Below are 15,832 nucleotides of genomic sequence, written 5' to 3'. Positions count from 1 at the left end.
TAACCTAACATCTCCTTTTGTAGCTCAGTGCCATACTTTCCTTTATAATGCTGCTGTGAAGCCCCTTGGGACATTTTATTACATTAAAGGCACTATGCAAATATAAGTTGCTGTTGTTCTTGTTGTTGCTATTACGACAATGTCCAACGGGCAGCCCACAAGCTTAAATCTAGCCTACACGTTCCTTTCATCCAGTCCAATTCGTCTCACAATAGAAGCACAAAGTTTGTTTCAACTGTGGTTAGTTTTGTTGGGAGCTAAAATTAAACATAGTTGAAGCTGACTCTATGCTAGGCCAGATGAACAGCTCAGCTACAATCCTTTAAATTGCCAGGCCTGGACAACTAGAAACGGCTGCTCCCTTATGGTTGGGTTTGAGTCGATGAGGGAGCAACTTTCTGCTTACACAAGTTGTATTTATATACCACTTATAAAGTAATAAAACATCCCAAGGCACTTTATAAAGAAAAACTTGACATTGAGCTGCATAAAAAGATACTAGGGCAGATGACCAAGAGCTTGGTCAAAGAAGTAAGTTTTAATGAATGTCTTAAGAGGAGGAAAGAGTGGCGGAGAGGTTTAGGAAAAGAATTCCAAAGCTTAGAGCCTTGGCAGCTGAAGGCATGGCTGCCACTAGTGTTGTGATTAAAACTGTGAATGCTGTAAGATGCCAGAATTAGAGGAGTGCAGATATTTCAGAGAGTTGTAGGACTGGAGGAGACTGGAGAAATAGAGAGGGGTAAGGTCATGGAGGGATTTGAAAGCGAGGAAGAGAATGTTCAAATACACCTATCATCTCCGGAAGTTTAAAGAAGGGCCTGTTTCAGTGCTGTATCTCTAAAAAAAACTATGACTGAATTTTTACAGCCTCCAACCTTTGGGGGTATGTGCTTGCTTTTTATTTTATAAGGGAGGCGTATTTTTTATGTGTGCATGCACATTTATGAAGTCTCTCAATTCTTGTGTTCAGGGTTCACTCTGGTTTTGACATGAGTAACCACCCCCCCAGCTCAAGAAGGTTAGACACGGTTGGCCTTGTGCATAAATGCAGTAGCTGATCTCCTAATGGGCCACACAGAAAAGCTGCAGGCTTGGTTGCTGAACAGAGTTAATTGACTTCAATCAGGACAGATGTTGGGAGTGCTAACTGACTTCGATACCCAGGGGCTAGGAAGGGAACAACCAGTCGGTTAATTGTTACACGGTGACTTCTCCGGGGAAGGGTGTGTGTAATCTCGGAGTGAAGACGATTGTGTTTGACGGCGATGCCCGTCGTAGTCGAATAGTGCATAGCTGCAAGAACGGCTGCTCAGGTGAAGTATCAGTGGAACTGGAGGAAGGCCAGCATCCAGCCTTCAGAAGAAAACTTTAAGCAAAATCATGAGGGCTCTGCTAAAAATCAGGTGAGCCCATTTCGACAATTATGCACTCGAATTTACATAATAAAGAGATCTCATAAGATTGTAAAGCCTGTAAGAGGCGGAATGCCGGCATTCTCCATAATCATTGTGAAGTTACTTGCAGTCAGCTCCCGCCCAGCATAGTGAAGGAGGAGCCGGGCATGTGTCCTTGTCTCAATGCCCCCGCATTGTGTTGTCGGTGGTAATTCCGATGTCCCGCAGCAGGCGGCTTTCTGAGCCGAGCACATGAAGGTGCAGAGTGGGGATGCGAGCCGGCAGCTCCCCTGCCTCTCAGCACTTGTGCTCAGGGAAGTGGAGCTTCACCGTCAGCTGCGGCCGGCGGAGAGCAGCGGCTCCCTCTCGGTGAGTTACCCTACTCTCTTACAAGCTTCTTATTGAGAATAGAGTAACTCGGGTCAAACCCGGCTTAGCGGCAGCAGTAAACTGGGCCAAACCCGGCTCAGTGACAGCATAAACCCGGGTGAAACCCGGCTCAGTGACAGCAGTAACCCGGGCCAAACCCTGCTCAGTGACAGCAGTAACCCGGGTCAAACCCGGCTCAGTGACAGCAGTAACCCGGGCCAAACCCTGCTCAGTGACAGCAGTAACCCGGGTGAAACCCGGCTCAGTGACAGCAGTAACCTGGGCCAAACCCGGCTCAGTGACAGCAGTAACCTGGGCCAAACCCGGCTCAGTGCAAGCAATGACCGGGGTGAAACCCGGCTCAGTGACAGCAATAACCCGGGTCAAAAGCGGCTCAGTGACAGCAGTAACCCAGGCCAAATCCGGCTCAGTGACAGCAGTAACCCAGGCCAAACCCGGCTCAGTGACAGCAATAACCAGAGTCAAACCCGGCTCAGTGACAGCAGAAACCCGGCTCAGTAACAACACTAACCAAGTTTGTTTTTAAATTTTAACCCTGTCACTGACTTAAAGCTAATTGACCGGAATCTGATCATATTGGGACTTTACGCTTACCCGGTGCGTTAACTTGAAACTAAACGGGACTACAGTGACTGCACGCTCGAAACACTGAAAGTTAGCGGGGACTGCCGGGGATAACCGACCACGAGGAGACGAACGGGTTGGGGAACGGTGTGGTTACAAATACAGTGCATGTGTCAGAGTTGTCTGGCCGTGCAATGGGATTGCTGAGTGTGTCAGTTGTAATATTGCGGTACAGTGAATCACTTACAGATGGTGAGGGTGGGTGTTGATAAAATCCCTGAAATTTCAATAGAAAGGGGAAGCTTAGTCGCGCAACTGTTTTTTGATCTTCACTATTGCTTGATAAGGAAGCACCCGTTAACTGGATGCCTGGAATCTACCACTGCTATACTGGTAGCAGTGTCACCGTGCTGCTTGATGTTCGTGATTTACGTGGGTCGAATTCAGTTTATGTTTTGAAAACATTGTGTACGAATTTTGTCTTAGCACTGTTTTCAACACTGGATGTCATTATTGGTAAGTAACGTAACAGGAGTGTGTGCATCACAGTGTTCCAGGTGAATCATACAGGATGTATACAGTTCAATTGATCCGGTGTAGACTTGCAAACAGCGGCCACCACAACGGGTTGGCATGATCTGTGCTGTCCTTTGCATAACGATTACTGGAATAAGTATTTCTAGTGTCTGGTTTATTACTACGAAATAAGCAACCAGTTGGTTCGTTTACAGTAATGTATCGATATTGTAGGAGACGAGGTAAGTTACATGACTGCAGCAATTGTTAACAAGTTTGATATAATTGGGACATTTCTTGCTGATTTGTATGCGCAGATTGCGAATACTCACACTAGCCTGAGACCATGTGTTTGCATGTGCAATGGGTCGATAGACTCTGGCTATATTTGTTTAGCAGTAAGAATGCTAGTTGTGGGACCCCAAGAAATGAGCAAATGACGAACATAAGCACGATGACATGCATGGTCACTCAATATGAAAACAAAACGCTGGAAATACTCAGAACACTCAGCAGGTCAGGCGGCATCTGTGGAGAGAGAAGTAGAGTTAACGTTTCAGGTCAATGATGTTTTGCCAGAACTGGGAACAGTTAGAAATGTCAGTTTCTGAGCAAGAGGCAGGGAAAAGGAATGGAGGAAAAAGCACAAGGGAAAGGCTTGTGTCAGGTTGGAAAGCAAGAGTCAATACATGACAAAAGGGATGACGATCCAAGGCAAAAACGGGTGGTAGTTGGACAAGTCAAGAAACGGCCACACGTGTGTCCACAAAAGTCACCCAGTGCCCGGTTCTGCACATAGAATCTAGCAGACCAGTGTTATACTGCAGCCTGCATTCTTGGGGGGGAAACCGGTGTGAAAGGCCTGACTGGAGGGCATTTCATCACTGCTTCAGACAGTTTGCCAATTTGAATTTGGAGTTTTACTGCCACTTTTGCATTGCTGTAAAGCGGGAACACTTTGCAAAAACACGAGAAGTGTCTGTTAAACTGCATCTTGTGAGCTAGGAGAAGCCCGCTATGAAAGCATAGCAGAATTTCTGCTGTTGAAGTAGATTTGTACTAATGTGCATGCACTATCTTGTATAGAGCTGGATGTGCACAAATGCCAATCATACTGCAATAGTTATGTGACTCTTTTCACAGGAAGACACCACTAATATTTTCAATCAACAACTGCCTCTCCAGGAGAGACACCATAAATAGTTTAGGTAAGGGAAGAATATAGAATCATAGAAATTCATGACAGAGAAGGAGGCCATTTGGCCCATTGTGTCTATGCTGGCCAAAAAAGAGTTATCCAGCCTAATCCCACTTTTCAGCTCTTGGTCCTTACAGGTTATGGCACTTCAAGTGTATATCCAAGTACTTTTTAAATGTGATGAAGGTTTCTGCCTTTATCAACCTTTCAGGCAGTGGGTTCCAGACCCCCAGCATCCTAGGACGAAAAGATTTCTCCTCAACTCCCGTCTAATTATTCTGCAACTACTTTAAATCTATGCCTCCAGTTATTGACCTCTCTGCTAATGGAAATCAGTCCTTCCTATCTTCTCTAGCCCCCTCATAATTTTATACACCTCAATTTTTTTTAATTCATTCATGGGATGTGGGCATCACTGGCCAGGCCAGCATTTATTGCCCATCCCGAATTGCCCTTGAGAAGGTGGTGGTGAGCTGCCTTCTTGAACCGCTGCAGTCCATTTGGGGTAGGTGTACCCACAGTGCTCCGAAGAAGGGTTGCTGACCCGAAACGTTAACTCTGCTTCTCTTTCCACAGATGCTGCCAGACCTGCTGATTGGTTCCAGCATTTCTTGTTTTTATTACCCCCCACAGTGCTGTTAGGAAGGGAGTTCCAGGATTTTGACCCAGTGACAGTGAAGGAACGGCGATATAGTTCCAAATTAGGATGGTGTGTGACTTGGACGGGAACTTGCAGGTGGTGGTGTTCCCATATATTTTCTGCCCTTGTCCTTCTTGTTGGTAGAGGTCGTGGGTTTGGAAGGTGCTGTCTAAGGAGCCTTGGTGCATTGCTGCAGTGCATCTTATAGATGGTACATACTGCTGCCACTGTGCGTCGGTGGTGGAGGGAGTGAATGTTTGTAGATGGGCTGCCAATCAAGTGGGCTGCTTTGTCCTGGATGGTGTCGAGCTTCTTGAGTGTTGTTGGAGCTGCACCCATCCAGGCAAGTGGAGAGTATTCCATCACACTCCTGACTTATGCCTTGTAGATGGTGGACAGGCTTTGGGGAGTCAGGAGGTGAGTTACTCGCCGCAGGATTCCTAGCCTCTGACCTGCTCTTGTAGCCACGGTATTTATATGGTTACATGCTAATTAAATCTCTCCTCGGCCTTCTCTGTTCCAAAGAAGCCAACCCCAATCTTTCTTCATAGCTCAAATTCTCCAGTCCTGGCGACATCCTGATAAAGTTCCTCTGTACCATCTCTAATGTGATTACATCCTTCCTGTAGTGCAGTGACCAGGACTGTATGCAGTACTCTAGCTGTGGCCTAACAGGTGTTTTATACAGTTCTAGCATAACCTCCCTGTTCTTGCATTCTACGTATCAGCTATCAAAGGAAAGTATCCGATATGCCTTCTTACCCACCTATCTACCTGACCTACTTTTAGAGATCTGTGGACATGCACTCCAAGGTCCCTCTGTTCCGCTACACTTCTCCATATCCTACCATTTATTGTGTGTTCCCTTGCTCTGTTTGTCCTCCGAAAATGCATTTTTCACACTTTGCTAGATTGAATTCCATTTGCCACTCTTCTGCCCACCTGATCAATCCATTGATATCTTCCTTCAGTCTAGAGCTTTCTTCTTCATTATCAACCACATGGCCAATTTTTGTATCATCTGTAACCTTCTTAATCATATCTCTGACAATTAACTCTAGATCATTGATATGTACCACATCTCAGGTTAGTGAAATTGAGAACTTTTACTCCTGGTCTGTCTTGTCTTTTTCTATAACTAAGCTACATCTAACTGCATTATTATCACTAACATCAAAATACTCTGCAGTTGATACCCCTTCCACCTGCCCAGCTTCATTCCCTAAATCTACAACAACAACTTATATAGCACCTTTAACATTATAATTCAATAATTGCAAAACAAAGTATGACACTGAGCCACAAAAGGCGATATTAAGTAAAATAACCAAAAGCTTGGTCAAAGAGGTAGGTTTTGAGAAGAAAAGTAAGGCAGAAAGATGTAGGGACGATATTCCATAGCTTGGGGCCTAGGCAACTGAAGGCGTGGCCACCAATGGTGGAGCAATTAAAAGCAAGGATGGACAAGAGGCCAGAATTAGTGGAGAGCAGATACCTTGGAGAAGTGTGGGGCTGGAGGATATTACAGAGATAGGGAAGTGATTTAATAAAAATGGGCAGGAAACAGCTACTTGAGGGCCAATCAGTGGCAGAGCAGTGGGAGGCATTCAAGGAGGAGGAGAGTTCAGGGCAAATATGTTCCCACACAAAAAAAGAGAAGCTTTTGTCAGATACCAAGAGCTTAATACTGCAGAAAGCTTAGAGGGGTTTAGAAATTGCAGGAATGAAATTAAAAAGAAAATTAGGGATGCAAAGAGAGGGCATGAAAAAGATAGGGAGGGATTTGAAAACAGGGTTGAGGATTTTAAAATCAAGATGTTGCTTGACTGGGAGCCAGTGTAGGTCAGCGAGCACAGGCATGATAGGGGAACGGTAGTTGGTGTGAGTTAAGACACAGGCAGAAGAGTTTTGGATGACCTCTAGTTTATGGAAAGTAGAATGTGGTAGACCAGACAGGAGTGCTTTGAAGTTGAGACAGGGGAATATGCAATGAGACCACTAGCTGAAGGTAAGCATGCAGGTCCAACAGGCGGTAAAAAAGGCAAATGGTATGTTGGCCTTCATAGTGAGAGGATTCGAGTACAGGAGCAGGGATATCTTGCTGCAGTTATACAGGGCCTTGATGAGGCCACACCTGGAATATTATGTGCAGTTTTGGTCTCCTTATCTAAGGAAGGATGTTCTTGCGAGAGAGGGAGTGCAGCGAAGGTTTACCAGACTGATTCCTGGGATGGCGGGACTGACGTAGGAGGAGAGATTGAGTCGGTTAGGATTATATTCACTGGAGTTCAGAAGAGTGAAGGGGGATCTCATAGAAACCTATAAAATTCTAACAGGGCTTGACAGATGCAGGAAGAATGTTCCCGATGGTGGGGGAGTTCAGAACCAGGGGTCATAGTCTAAGGATACGGGGTAAACCTTTCAGGACTGAGATGAGAAATTTCTTCACCTAGAGAGTGGTGAGCCTGTGGAATTTGCTGCCACAGAAAGCAGTTTCGGCCAAAACATTGTATGTTTTCAAGAAGGAGTTAGATATAGCTCTTGGGTCTAAAGGGATCAAAGGGTATGGGGGAGAAAGCAGGAACAGGTTACTGAGTTGGATGATCAGCCATGATCATAATGAATGGCCTACTGCTCCTATTTTCTATGTTTCTATGTAGTCAAGTCTAGAGATAACAAAGTCATGAATGAAGGTTTCAACAGCAGATGAACTGAGACAGGGGTGAAGTCGGGCAATATCCAGGAGTTGAAAATAGGCAGTCTTAGTGATGACACGAATATGAGGTCAGAAACTCATCTTGGGGTCAAATGTGCCTTGTGGGGACTCCAGGACCCAACTATGTCCCGGACAACTACATGTACAGAACATGCCACCAAATGCAAAAACTCAAGCGCCAAATCTTGGAACTCGAGGAGCAGCTGGTGTCACTGAGTGCATTCACGAGGATGAGAGATACGTGGATAGCACATTTCAGGAGGTGCTCACCCCGCAGTTTGAGAGCACAGGCAGGGAGGCTCTGGTTGGCTGCCAGACAGACAAGAAGGACAAGGTAGGTGGTTCAGGAGTCCCTGGAGGGCATCCCACATTCTAACTGGGGGCAAGTAGATGAAGTAGCAGTGGGTGACCATTTTGCAGATAGTGATCATAATACAGTTAGATTTAGTATTATTATAGAAACAGCCAAAGATAGAACAGGAGTAAAAGTTCTAAATTGGAGGAAGGCAAATTTTACGAAACTGAGAGGTGATCTGGCGAAAGTGGACTGGATACAGCTACTTAAAGGATAATCAATGGCAAACCAGTGGGAGGCATTCAAAAGCAAGATTCTATGGGCACAGTGTAGACATGTCCCCATTACCAAGAGTCCTCCCCCCAACCAGCAGACCCATTCACCCGCCTCCAGCATTCTCCATTGACCTGGACCCCTCCCTTTGGCCTCTTACCCACTCTTGATCTTTTCATTGAAAACTGTCGGCGAGACATCGGCCGTCTCAGTTTCTCTGCCCCCCTCACTCACTTTAACCTGCCCCCCTCTGAACTTGCCGCACTCCATTCTCTCAGGTCTAACCTCGACATTGTCATCAAACCTGCAGATAACAAAATGCTTTTTCCTGCTCCCAACCGGAACTAGAAAACTTTATCAACTTTGCTTCTAGTTTCCACCCTTCTCTCACCTTCATATGGTCCATCTCCGACATGTCCCTTCCCTTCCCTTCCTCGACTTCTCTATCTCCATCTCCGGTGATAGGCTGTCTACAAATATTCATTATAAGCCCACCAACTCCCACAGCTACCTTGACTACACTTCTTCACACCCTGCCTCCTGTAAGGACTCCATTCCATTCTCCCAGTTTCTCCATCTCCGACACATCTGCTCTGATGATGCTACCTTCCACGACAGTGCTTCTGATATGTCTTCCTGATATATCCCCCCCCCCCCATTATGGTTGACATGGCCTTCAACCGTGTCCGGCCCATTTCCCGCAACTCTACCCTCACCCCTTCCCCTCCCTCCCAGAACTGCAACAGGGTTCCCCTTGTCCTCACTTGCCACCCCACCAGCCTCCAGGTCCAAAGGATCATCCTCCGCCACTTCTGCCACATCCAGCGTGATGCCACTACCAAATGCATCTTCCCCTCCCTTCCCCTGTCAGCATTCCGAAGGGATTGTTCCCTCCGTGACACCCTGGTCCACTCCTCCATTGCCCCCAACACCTCGTCCCCTTCCCACAGCACCTTCCTCTGCAATTGCAGGAGGTGTAATACCTGCCCATTTATCTCCTCACTATCCAAGGCTCCAAACACTCCTTTCAGGTGAAGCAATGCTTTACTTGTACTTCTTTCAATTTAGTATACAGCATTCGCCGCTCACAATGTGGTCTCCTCTACATTGGGGAGACCAAAGGCAGACTGGGTGACTGTTTTGCGGAACACCTCCACTCAGTCCGAAAGCATGACCCCAAGCTTCCGGTTGCTCGCCATTTCAACACCACCCCCCCCCCCTCCCCCCCCACATGTCCAGTCCGCCCCCCTCCCCCCACTCTCATGCTCACATCTCTGTCCTGGCATTGCTGTAGTGTTCCAGCGAACATCAATGCAAGCTCGAGGAGCATCTCATTAACCAATTAGGCATGGTACAGCCGGCTGGACTGAACAGTGAATTCAATAATTTCAGAGCATGACGTGCCCCCCCCCTTTTTATGTTTCGTTATTTTTTCATTTTTATTTGTTTATTTTATTTTAGTTTTTTTTAGCTTGGTTAGTTTGTTTCTACTGTGCCTACCCACAGTTTCTGTTTTTTTAATGTTGTGCTTGGAGTGCTTTGTGCTTTACAGTCAATTCACACACTCTCTGCACGCTTTGTCTGTCAGCACTCCATTAACATACCATTTGCCTTTGTTCCATGACCTTCTGGTCAGTTATTCTCTGTGACCTTGTCCTATCAACACCTTCTCTTTTGTTATCTCTTGCCCCACCACCCCGCTTTACTTGCTTCAAACCTTTTACGTTTCCAATATTTGCTAGTTATGAAGAAGGGTCACTGACCTGAAACGTTAACTCTGCTTCTCTCTCCACAGATGCTGCCAGACCTGCTGAATATTTTCAGCATTTCTTGTTTTTATTTCAGAAAAAGCTTATGACAGTCACAAAAATCTTAATACTTTAGAAAGCTTTAAAGTGTATAAAAAGTGTAGGGGTGAAGTGAAAAAGGAAATTAGGAAAGCAAAGTGATTACATGAAAAAATGTTGGCATGTAAAATCAAGGAAAACCCAAAGATGTTTTATCAGTACATTAAAAGCAAGAAGATAACTAAGGAAAGGGTAGGGCCTATCAGAGATAGCGAACTTATGCGTGGATGCAGAAGATGTGGCCAGGGTTCTTATGGAGTACTTTGCCTCTGTCTTCACAAAGGAGAAGGATGATGCAGACATTATAGTTAAAGAGCAGGAGTCTGAAATATTAAATACAATAAGCATAATGAGAGGGGAAGTACTAGAGGGTCTGACATCTTTGAAAGTGCATAAATCACCAGGGCCAGATGGATTGCATCCAGGCAAAGAAAGCCGGGAGGAAATAGCGAATGCTCTGTGGATCATTTTCAAATCCTCACTAGATACAGGCAAGGTACCAGAGGATTCAAGGTCTGCAACCATTGAACCATTGTTTAAAAAGGATGAGAGGGATAGGCCAAATAATTATAGGCTGATCAGTCTGACCTCGGTGGTAGGTAAATTATTAGAATCAATTCTGAGAGAGAGGATAAACTGCCACTTGGAAAGGCATGGATTAATCAGGGATAGTCAGCATGGATTTGTTAAGGGAAGGTCGTGTCTTACTAACTTGATTGAATTTTTTGAGGAAGTAACAAGGAGGATTGATGAGGGTAGTGCAGTGGATGTTGTCTACATGGATTTCAGTAAGGCATTTGACAAGGTCCCACATGGCAGACTGGTCAGAAAAGTAAAAGCCATGGGATACAGGGGAATATGGTGAGTTGGATCCAAAATTGGCTCAGTGACAGAAAGCAAAAGTGGGGATAGATTGTTTGACTTGGGTCTGGAGTGACAGCCAAAGTTCACTCAAGGAAAGCTCAAGTTATATAGGTCCAGTTACATGAAAACTAGGATACATAAAAACATGATAGTAAACAGGAATAGGAAATAGATGGAGATAATAGGAAGGAGTCCAGAGTTAAAGTTGGATGTCCCATGGCTGAATAATGATGACTTAGGTAGGGTGGAATCAGCATGATGCATCAGTGAGTTGTTGTCCGAGTTTGGAGACAGGTGTTGCGAGTGAAGTCCAGAAGCTGTTTGAGGGTAGAGTGTTGAAGGATGCACTGGTGGGTGTATTTTCATAGGATTGAAGATCCAGGAGGTGTACAGAGTCAGTTGCAATATAAAAAAATGATGGTGAAGTTGGAATCCACAAGCAGCAGAGGATTGTCTAAGTCCCTTTCTTGTTGGGTTTCCCATGTATTGGCTAAAAAAAATTAAATGCATTTTAAAACCTCTGCACCCTCTATACCTTTTACACTGATTCTATCCCAGTTAATATTAGGGTAGTTGAAATCTCAGACTGTTATTGCCCTATTGCTTTGCACTTCTCAGAAATTTATTTACATATTTGCTCTTCTACCTCCCTTTGACTTTTTCGGGGTCTATAATAGACTCCCCGCAGTCTGATTGCCCCTTTTTTGTATTTTTCAGTTCAACCTATATGGCCTTATTTAATGATCTTCTCGCATATCATTCCTCCTTACAGTTGTAATTGTTTTTTTCACCAATATTGCGATTCCCCCCTTTTTTAATCCCCCTCTCTATCTCTTCTGAAAACCCTGTAACCAGGAATGTTGAGCTGCCATTCCTGCCCTCCTTTAAGCCATACTCCCAAGTGCTTTTATCTGTGCCGTCACACAGACCTGAAACGTTAACTTTGTTTTTCTCTCCACAGATGCTGCCTTAGTATTTCTAGCATTTTATGTTTTTTCTTCAATCTGTGCCATCAGCTCATCTGTCTTATTCACTAGACTTTGAAGTTTATACCATGAAGCACTGTCAAAGTCTTTTGGTACCTATTTTCTAGCCTTTATTTCCTCTGCCTTCCACACTTGCTTTCTAATTTTCTGCCTTCCATTTCTAGTTTTGTTTTACTCCCTTCTGAGTCTACACTCAGGTTCCCATCCCCCTGCCAAGCTAGCTTAAACCCTACGCAGCAACACTAGCAAACCTCCCATCATGATATTGGTCCCGTCCCTGTTGAGGTGCAAAACGTCCAGCTTAAAGGTTTGATCTTTCCCAGAACTGGTCCCAATGCCCCAGGAATTTAAAACTCTCTCTCCTGCACCATCTCTCCAGCCACCCATTCAAATGCACCATCATCATATTTCTGTACTTGTTATCCACTGGGATTAATCCAAGATTATTACCTTTGAGGACTGCTTATTATTTTCTCTCCCAGCTCCTTAAAATCGAACAGCAGGACCTCAACCCTCTTTCTACCTATGTCTTTGGTACCAATATGTACCATGACCACTGGCTGTTCACCCTTTTTCTCAGAATGTTCTGCAGCCACTCAGTGACATCCTTGAGTCTGGCACCAGGGAGGCAACATACCATCCTGGAATTACATCTGTGAGCACAGAAATGCCTGTCTGTTCCCCTAAATATTGAGTCCGCTATAACTATTGCTTTCCTGACCTTCCTTCTCCTCTACAGTTGAATCACCCATGGTGTCGTGGACTTGGCTCTGGCTGACCCCTCAGTGGAACCATCAGGCCCACTAGTATTTGGAACTGAATACTGATTAGAGAACAATATGCACTACCTGCCTGGTCCTCCTTTTATTTGGCAGTCATCTATTCCCTCTCTGCCTGCACATTCTTAGGCTGCAGGGTGACCACTTCCTGAAACATGCTATCTACGTAGCTCTCAACCGCATGGATGCCAGCTCCTGCTTGAACTTTGAAAACCGAAGCTCAAGTTCTTGCAGCTGATGATATTTCCTGCACATATGGTTGTCCAGGACATGTGAAGTGTCCTGAAGTTCCCACATGGCACAGGATGTGCATTCGATGGGATGGAGGTATCCTGCCATGCCTCTATTTATTAGGCTACTATCTAAACTTACCAGAAATAAACTGAAAACTATCCAAACTGAAATTTTAGGATTTAATTTAAAAAATGCTGTTAATAGCTAAATGGCAGTGTTCAGTGTTCAGGTCAAATTTAACTATGCAATCAACATCTTTTGGTGTCTACCAAGAATTCTAACTGAATCAACAGACTGCTGCGGAAATGTCACACAGCACATCTAACGGAGCAGTACTTACAGAGAGAGTCGTGACTATGAAACCGTACCGCAGTGACAGTTAGCTCCATTAACACTGTGGATTGTTAGTCTAGATTGTTTGTTTAAGTTTTAGATTGGGGATTGAGCCCATAATCATAGCACAGCAACAAGATTATTACCAACTGAGCCAAACTGATTTGTCCAGATGATGTTAACCTTTTGCTGACACAATTAAGAATAAATATGTGTACTCCATTAAATATCATGATTATCAACAGATTAGCATACCATATTTCATGAGGGCATTGAGAGTTAATGGTTTATATTCAGGGATTCCAGTTTTTTTCCTGTGTGACTCATTTTAAAGGAAGATTCTATTCATTTTTTCTATGTTGTTTCCCTATTTCTCTGCTCTGTTGCTCTGAAGGTACTGACACATGCCACAGTTTGATTCTATGAGCAGGCAGCCATTCTTCATGTGTAAACATAAGCAAAGTCAGCAGGTTATTCAACAATGGGAACAACACAGCTTCACTTGACCTTGCTCACAGTTAACATTGAGGAATGTGTACATCCTACCAGTGGAGAGTGACCAGGAGCAAGAAGCCAACTCTGGACACTGAGGCCTATTGTGGCACTCGGTAAGTTGGCTGGGGATTGATCATGCCACCTTCTAATCTTTATGGTTTAGTCCTATGATCCCTTTACCTACTCAGTCCTTCAGGCTATTTCTCAATCTTTAAATCTAATTAGTTAAGGACATACAGTGTTTGCTCCATGACTCACCAAGGCCCCAGATGTCCTGTTGCCCCGGCAGTGCTGTTATCAGTTCACACTTCCAGTAGGTTTTTGGGCAACATTTTTTTAAAATCTAAACATGCATGAACAAGTCTAACAGGGTACGTTGCCAGATACCCCAGTCCAGCAAACTCTGGCCCAGTATAGATTCTTAGGTTGCATTGTTGAGGCCAAGATAAGAACCTACAAAATAGGAATTTGAGTAGGCCGTTCAGCCTTTTGAGCCTGCTCTGCCATTCAGTAAAATTAAGGTCTAATCTTCTACCTCAACTCCACCTTCCTGCACTATCCCCAAAGCCCTTGATTTCTTTAGTATGCAAAAATCTATAGATCTCTGTCTTGTATGTACTTAATGACTGAACATCCACAGCCCTCCAAAGATTCACAACCCTTTCAGTGAAGAAATTTCTCTTCATCTCAGTCCTAAATTGCGAACCCCTTATTCTGAGAGTGTGACCCCCTAGTTCTAGAATCCCAGCCAGGAGGAACATCCTCCCTGCACCTATCCTGTCAAGCCCCTTAATTTTAGATGTTTCAATGAGATCACCTCTCATTCTTCTAAACTCCAGGGAATATAGGCTTAGTCTACTCAATCTCACCTCATAGGACAATTTTCCCATCCCAGGAATCAGTCTAGTGAACCTTCATTGCGCTCCCTCTAAGGCAAGTATGTCCTTCTTTAGTTAAGAGGTCCAAAACTGCACAGAGTACCTCTAGTGTGGTCTCACCAAGGCAGTATATAATTGCAATAAGACAACTTGGCTGGAAAATGCACTGTGTAGCACCCAATTCTATCGGTGCTACATGGGCACATTTCAGGTGCAGGATGTGAGAGACAACATTTTGGGTAGATCATCAAAGCAGGCATTTGGGGCGTGTGCTGAAAAAATACAGAGTCGGCAGATTGTGACTTCATTCAGGGTGTTATGCTGGTTTGACGCCAGCAGTCCCATTTTCAACCTCTGTGCTCGAGCTAATACCCTCTCTTAGTCTTGGACAGCTGAACGTGTGTCCAGCAGCAGGAAGGACCTCACCACCAGTGCTATTTAAAGGGATCATTAACCGCTTTCAGGTTATTTGTTGATTGATTTCTACAGGCTATTGCTGAGTTAATAGAATTGTTTGGAGGTTAATTAAAGTAGATGAAGTCTGCTGGGCATGTGGTGAAGGCTTTGGTTCTCACTTCAAGGGTTCTGCTCAGACCACTTGCTCCCAGTCATGAGTGCAGTAGTTTTCATCCCCCTTGGCTTGCAAAGGTGACAAGAGGAGGACAAGCTGCTCAAAGAGGGAGGAGGCGGAGAAGAAGGCCAGCAGGAGGTCAATATCTGCCCAGGATCTTCAGGGAGTAATTGTCCGACCTCAAAATCAGTGAGAAACAGGGCATTAGATGCCTCTGCTTCACCAAGGATGGCCTTGCTGAAATTTTCCACCTGTTGTAGCCCAAACTACAGCCTCAGAGCAGGGCAAGGACAGCTTCGCCAGTGGCTGTGACGGTGACCATGACTATGAACCTTTGTGCGTTGGGCTCCTTCCAGGTTGGAGAAGGTGATATTTGCAACATCTCCCAGTTTGTCATCTACTGTTGTGTAAAGGTGCTCACTGAGGCTCTGTGTGCAAAGACAGCTGAATAAATTTAAGTCTGTCTTGCTGGAGAGGAGCAGGCGGAGTGAGCACATGTCTTTTACAGGATTGCAGGCTTCCTTAAGGTGCAGGAGGCCATTGACTGTAAACACGTCCATTTGCAGGCACTGCATGTAAATTCTGAAATGTACACACCATAAAGGATTCCACTCCCTCAATGGCCAGCTGGTGTGCAATCATATGCAGCATACCCTGCAGGTCATTGCATGCTGGCAGCAGTCATGATGCCTTCATTCTGTGACAGTCCACTGTACTATTTGCATTTGAGTAACCACAACAGACCAGAGGTTGGCTACTGGGCGACAAGGGCTATCCATTGACTGCCTGGCTCATGATTCTGTGTGCAACCCAACCACACATTGGCAGCATGCACACAATGAGAACCATACTGCCGTAT

The 15,832-nt window shown here is 45.0% G+C and overlaps 1 protein-coding gene across 4 annotated transcripts in view; it reads left to right on the top strand.

Moving 5' to 3' along the window:
* Positions 1-1,626: 1,626 nt before the first annotated feature.
* ptprea (protein tyrosine phosphatase receptor type Ea) overlaps positions 1,627-15,832 on the top strand; it is a 308,394-nt gene continuing 294,188 nt past the window's right edge. For 2 of the 4 annotated variants that reach the window (XM_068052727.1, XM_068052728.1), the window contains exon 1: positions 1,627-1,763. The gene's annotated coding sequence lies outside the window, so the exon portion shown is untranslated. Of the gene's footprint in view, positions 1,764-2,845; positions 2,865-15,832 lie in introns of those variants that run through there. The other 2 variants (XM_068052731.1, XM_068052729.1) reach the window with 2 other exon arrangements.

Source organism: Heterodontus francisci, chromosome 20 (genome assembly GCF_036365525.1).
Source record: "Heterodontus francisci isolate sHetFra1 chromosome 20, sHetFra1.hap1, whole genome shotgun sequence".
In the NCBI taxonomy this organism is placed as follows: domain Eukaryota; kingdom Metazoa; phylum Chordata; class Chondrichthyes; order Heterodontiformes; family Heterodontidae; genus Heterodontus; species Heterodontus francisci.
This window is presented reverse-complemented; position numbering and strand designations above follow the sequence as displayed.